The sequence below is a fragment of the Canis lupus genome, chromosome X (assembly GCF_048164855.1).
Source record: "Canis lupus baileyi chromosome X, mCanLup2.hap1, whole genome shotgun sequence".
NCBI classification, from domain to species: domain Eukaryota; kingdom Metazoa; phylum Chordata; class Mammalia; order Carnivora; family Canidae; genus Canis; species Canis lupus.
In genome coordinates, this window is record NC_132876.1 from 92,855,538 (window position 1) to 92,861,903 (window position 6,366).

At 47.1% G+C, this 6,366-nt stretch overlaps 1 pseudogene; it reads right to left on the reverse strand.

Moving 5' to 3' along the window:
• Positions 1 to 2,792: 2,792 nt before the first annotated feature.
• On the reverse strand, positions 2,793 to 5,514 carry LOC140628545 (ferritin heavy chain-like; annotated as a pseudogene).
• Between the last annotated feature and the right edge of the window lie 852 nt (positions 5,515 to 6,366).

The following is a 6,366-nucleotide window of genomic DNA, read 5'->3' on the forward strand; positions in this document are numbered from 1 at the left end:
CCTCTTTTACATGGGGGGAAATAGAGGCACAGAAAAGTGAAGTTATGTGCCCAAATTCACCCAATTTAGTAAGTGGCTAAGCTGGGATATGAACCCCCAGGCAATGTGAGGTTAAGAAACCACTACCAACTGCTTCTCCAAAACAGGGAAGAAGGCTCCTCAGTCAATTTACAGTTTTTATTTTTTTTATTTCTTAGTTTTAAAGATTTTATTTAATTATTCAAGACAGGCACAGAAAGAGAGAGAGGCAGAGATACAGGTAGAGGGAGAAGCAGGCTCCATGCAGGGAGCCCGACGTGGGACTCGATCCTGGGTCTCCAGGATCTTACCCCGGGCTGAAGGCAGCACCAAACCGCTGGGCCATCGGGGCTGCCCAATTTACAGTTTTTAAACACTCAAATATTGAGGCTCACCCTAAGCTTCCTCATATCTAGAGGAGAACAGTCAATGGATACCGATATGTATGATCTGAGATAAAGTCAGAGAGAGGATGGGTCCTCAAAGCAGGCAAAGAAAGAGTGAAAGGATCGAGTTTGACTAAGAAGAGGAAAGGGGCAAGAGCATTTTCTGGAAACTTAATCAAAGGGACATATCCTCATTTTTAAGAAAGTGTTAAAGTACAGTCATGGTGAAATGTGAAAGGTAATTATGGTATAGCTAAGCTTGTTCATATTTTAGTAAATGTTCAAAGCAATCTGCAAAGTTTAAAGAGACTCACGCTAGCCATGTGTCCTTAATAAGGCACGCAAAAATCTAAATTTTAACCTTTATCTTTGTAATCAACCTGGTATAGAAGAAACATATTCTGAGTATTTTTCCTGGGCAAGGACAACCCTAGGGTTTATATGGGTACAGATTTCATTTGGTCAAATACCATGGACAGAGAAAGAAGCTGAATTATTAAAGGGAAGCAAAAAAAAAAAAATCCATAGAGAAGCAGCTCTATCATTTCCTTGGGAAATCTTTTTACTGAGAAAAACTTTTCTACCCAGAAAACAGAATGAGCAAAATAAAAAACAGATATAGCATTTCCTTAAGGAATCTTTTTTTTATTTAAAATGGGAGTAATTTCTAATAGCCATGAAGACAAGATAAGAGGATAATAGGCTAACTCCTCTCCGCATCTTGAGAGGAGCAACCAAAAACCACACTTACTTCAGGAAAAGGCTGCCTTGGGGACACTGGGTATGGGCACAGATGATCACAGTCTGGAATGAGCTAATGGTCAAGGTGGGGCCAGCAGCCCTCTGGGTGTTGTAACACCTCAACCCATCCTCTAACGGTAGCTGCCTGGGCACGGGGCTGGCCGTGCCTCACTCTCTCTACACTTCTGCTGACCTTATCCAGTCCCATGATCTTACCACCATCTGTGACTGATATCTCTCATATATGTCTGTTTCCAAACCCGACACCCCACCTGAGCTTCAGATTCATTTTTCTGACTGCCTGCATGAGAGTTCCATTTGCATATGTAATAGGCATCTCAGATTTTATGTGACATGCCTTCCCCACCCCTGGTGTCCCCCTGCAAACATCCTCAAATTAATAACTATCATTACCATCCAGTCAGGTGTTCAAGTACAAACAGCAGAACCTAGATGATTTTCCCCATTTCTCATTCTTCCCGTGGTTCATGAGCAAATCTTGATTCATCCAAATCCAACTAGACTTTGTCTCTACCACCTCTTACTCAGCTTCTACTCCAGTTCAGCCACCAGTGTCTTTCACTGGATCTGCTACAGCATCTCCTGACTGGTCTCCCAGCTTCAACTTTTGCCCACCCCCTAAATTCTTCAAAGCAGCCAGATCACTGGCTTAACATTCAGGGAAATTTATTCCCCTTCATATTCATATTACAAATTTGAGCCTCAAACTTGACCTTGTGTTTGTCAGCCATTCTAGCAGGTAATTTGGGGTTTTGGATACTCCTACTACATTAATGGAAGAAAGGGTACAGTTGAAGGAGAAAACCGTGTTTGGATATTGGGTAAGGGCAATACGCATGGTGACCTAGAAGTCAGGTACCTGTCTATGGGAAGCCGGGCTAAGATTCAGTTACATTGTTCCTGTTGCTACCCAGAAGCAACAATGATTAACATTTGCATATTTTAGTAAGCTAAATGTTTTCAGATAAAGTTGAAGACTCCCTTTATTTTTTTATTTTTATTTATTTTTTTTTTTTGAAGACTCCCTTTAATACTAGACTAATCCCATTCTTCACTTTTTCTATAGGGACCATTACCGTGGTGAATTCTAGACCATGTTGTTTCATACTTTTACCATACACATGCTCCCATTCACACCGGGTCCCCAGGCCACCCTCCTCACTCCACCCCATCCCTGCTTCCCCATATAGTTTAAAAAAAAAGACTTTATTTATTTGTTCATAGAGACACAGCTAGAGAGAGAGAGAGGCAGAGACACAGAGGGAGAAGGAGGCACCAATGCAGGGAGCCCAATGCGGGACTCGATGCCAGGTCTCCAGGATAACACCCTGGACTGCAGGCGGCGCTAAACCGCTGTGCCACCGGGGCTGCCCGCCCCACATCGTTTATAAAGGGAAGACGGATTTGTTTTCCAGGTTCCATGGAGTACCTTTCCTCTCCATCTTCAGAGATCCTGAGCTGCATACAGATGGGGCAGGGGTGGGTGGAGAGACTCCTGAATACCTGTTGTAAAACTTAAAAGGTGAAGGGTTTGCACGGGAATCAACCAGAGACCTTTTTAAAGTTTTGAACCAAATAACTTTATTGAAACCAAACAACTTTTTTATTTATTTATTTATTTATTTATTTATTTATTTATTTATTTATTTAAGGCAGAACTGGAAGAAAAAAACCTGAAGGTTCTGCCAAGGCAATACTGCAACATGCACGCTCGGCGGGGCGCCCAGGGGAAGTCGCCCTGGGCCCTGCCCGGGGGAGGTGTCCGTGCCAGGTCAGTTCTCTTTGTGGCTGTGGCGCAGGGTGAGCCTGTCGAACGGGTACTCGGCCAGGCCGGCTTCCGGGGCCCCCACGCTGCGCAGGCTGGTGCCGTAGCCTCCCAGAGCTCTTGGATGGCCTTGCCTCGCTCGCTCGCTCGCTCGCTCACGGAGGGAGCGGGCCTCCAGGAAGTCGCAGAGCTGGGCGTCGTTCTGGTCGGTGGCCAGCCGGTGCAGGTCAGGTCGAGCAGGCAGGCTGTGGTTCACGCGCTTCTCCAGGTGCAGGGCGCACTCCGTGGCCCTCGGGCCGCTCTCCCAGGCGTCGCGGTCGGGCTTCTTGACGTCGCGCAGACGGATGCGGCCCCCGCGCCGGTTCTGCAGCTCCACGAGCATCTCGGCGTGCTGGGTCTCCTCGCGGGCCTGGCGCTGGAAGAAGCGGGCCAAGTTCCTCAGGGCCCCGTCGTCGCGGTCGAAGGAGAAGGCCATGGACTGGTAGACGTAGGAGGCGGACAGCTCCAGGCTGATCCGGCTGTCGACGGCGGCCTCGCAGTCGGGGTGCTAGTTCTGGCGAACCTGGGAGATGGGCGTCGCCTGCGGTGCGATGCGGCAGGAGGGAAGTCCCTTAAAGTCCGTTGTTGTGGAGGTGGGAGGTGGAATCCGTTAGGCGGGGGGGCGGGGTCACGACGCAGGGGCGGGGCGAGGTGAGGGGGCGGGGCGTGCTCGGCGGGGGACGGGCGAGGGGGCGTGGCGAGGGAGTGGCCGGCGGGGCGGGGCGGGGCACAGGGTGTGGCAGGGGCGTGGGGAGGGCGTGGCCGGTGGGCGGGGCGAGGGCGTGGCCGGCGGGCGGGGCGTGGGGCGCGGCGGGGCACCGCTTCAACGTTCCATCTGAGTCTGGGCGGGGCAGGAAGCCAAGGGCAGTGCTGAGTCTCTTTTTTTTTTTTTAAAGATTTTTTTGTTTATTTGAGAGACCGAGAGAGTGTTGGGAGTGGGGGGGTGAGGAGCAGAGCGAGAGTCTTAAGCAGGCTCTGTGCTAAGTGCCCGGCTCTACCTGGGGATCCATCTCACCAGCCTAGGATTGGGACCTGAGATGAAAGCGAGCTTTGATGTGGATGGACTTGGAGGGTATTATGCTGAGTGAAGTAAGTCAATGGGAGAAGGACAATCATTATATGGTCTCATGCATATGGGGAATATAAGAAATAGTGAAAGGGATTATAGGGGAAGGGAGAGAAAATGAATTGGAAAAATCAGAGAGGGTGAAAAAACATGAGAGACTGCTAACTCTGGGAAATGAACAAGGGGTAGTGGAAACAGAGGTGGGGGGTGATGGGGATGACTGGGTGCCGGGCACTGAGGGGGGCACTTGACGGGATGAGCACTGGGTCTTATACTATATGTTGGCAAATCGAACTTCAATTAAAAAAAAAAAGTTTCTTAAGTTAAAGATTTTCCTTTATAAACCATTACAACTTTTTTTTTAAATTTTTATTTATTTATGATAGTCACACAGAGAGAGAGAGAGAGAGAGAGAGAGAGGCAGAGACATAGGCAGAGGGAGAAGCAGGCTCCATGCATCGGGAGCCCGATGTGGGATTCGATCCCGGATCTCCAGGATCGCGCCCTGGGCCAAAGGCAGGTGCCAAACCGCTGCACCACCCAGGGATCCCCCATTACAACTTTTTTGTATTTAGATTTTGTCCTAAGCAATTTCTTTCAAACAACCAGTCTCATTTAGGATAAAAATACCTTCTTTTATCTTTAACAAAAATGCATTCCCATTTCTTATATCTTTTTTTTATATGTCTCCAATCTTTCTACATAGTTGTTTTCCTTATTATCCATCAGTCTTAATTACATTTAGCAGAAACCTTAGTCTCCAGTGAAAACCAAGTAGTAACCAATTGTAAACTATTACATTAAAACTTTTTGTAAGACAAATTTACGAATTTGTTAAGCACAAGCAGGTTTAGCAACAGACTTAAATATCCTGTTTCTCTGTAATAAGAAGTCAAAAGCACACACCTACACCCAGTAATCAATGTTTTAGCACTTTATCCTATTTGGAAAAGACCTCGCTATCCAATGAATTTAATTTTAATTACCATCCAAGCTAAACTTCAAAGTTTTAGCTTGCCAAAATCTTTGAAAGTTATCTTAACAATTACCTATGAAAATTTTGAGATAGACAAGGAAAACCAACGTTTAAGTCATCTTTTGCTAACAAATTGCAACAGAGATAACCTGAGTTTATTTGACTTTTAGCAAACCCTGATGGAATAAGTCTTCTATTTAATGCTGATAACTTCAAAGATGTCTATCGTAATTAAGCTAACCAACTTAAATTAGTTTAATACTGAATATGTTCCACCTGGGTACACTTTAAAAAATTAGTGTGGTCCCTATTTGTTAATTTTTACCTGCGACACCGGTGGGGAAATCTGAAGTGAGCAGTGTATGCAGGAGGCACCTAAGGTGATGTAGAGACAGGAGTAGGGGGAGGGGGAGACAGAAGAGGCGAAGTGCAAGCAGGAGGCGAGGAAAAAAGGGTTCCCAGTTTGAAAGCTCATCCACTTGGACAAATGAGCAAACGCCATGTTCTCCCACCAGCAAGTGGAATTAGGCAGTCGGTGTCAGGCCGGAGAAGACAGAGAACTTCCTCGAAACAAAGTTTTGGCAGCTGCTTGGAAATGTTCCTTAAAGTCCCTGTCCTGAGGTAGTGTTGTGCCCAAGATTGCGAATCCGAGAAACCACCAAGGAGCCGACACCGATGCAAACACACGAGGGTTGATTTACGAGCTCGAGCTTGGGCCCAAGTATACCCGACACAAGCGGAGCAGGGACTTGGACCCCGAGGTGGGGGTCAGCTTAGTTTTTTATAGGCTGGTCTAGGGGACCTCCAGAAGGGGGGGGAGGAATTTCAAGTTCTGTTTACATTCTGACATGGGGCTTTCAAGGGCATTGAGCTCTGTTCTCATTCTAATAGGGGCTTCCTGCCCTTGGCTTGGGCTCTGTTCTTATTCTAATATGGGGCTTTCTAGGACGGTAAGCTGTAAGCTGTTTTCTTCCTGTAACTGAAGTAATCTAAATTTCAGCTCTTATTCACAGGGGCCTGGGATGGCCGTACTTGTGATTAACGCTAAACTTGAGGTGGAATGGCCTTGATTTTTCTTGGCCTCCACAGTAGACTAACCACAGTTGGCTCCAGTTATAACTATTAACCTGGGAAATGAATGAAGGAGAAGCCCCCACATCTATCAGGAGGAGGAACAGTGAGAAAGCGTTGGCATCCCCTTCGCTGGGGAGGGCCTGTGTTTCCTCCAGCAGCCTGGGTTTATTTGGAGGCCTATTTAGATAATCATCCAATATGTCAGGAGGGAGTTTACGAACCAACATGTTGGGGCAAACACACTCTGCTGGAGGCCCTTAAGTGGGGGTCCTGATGTAGA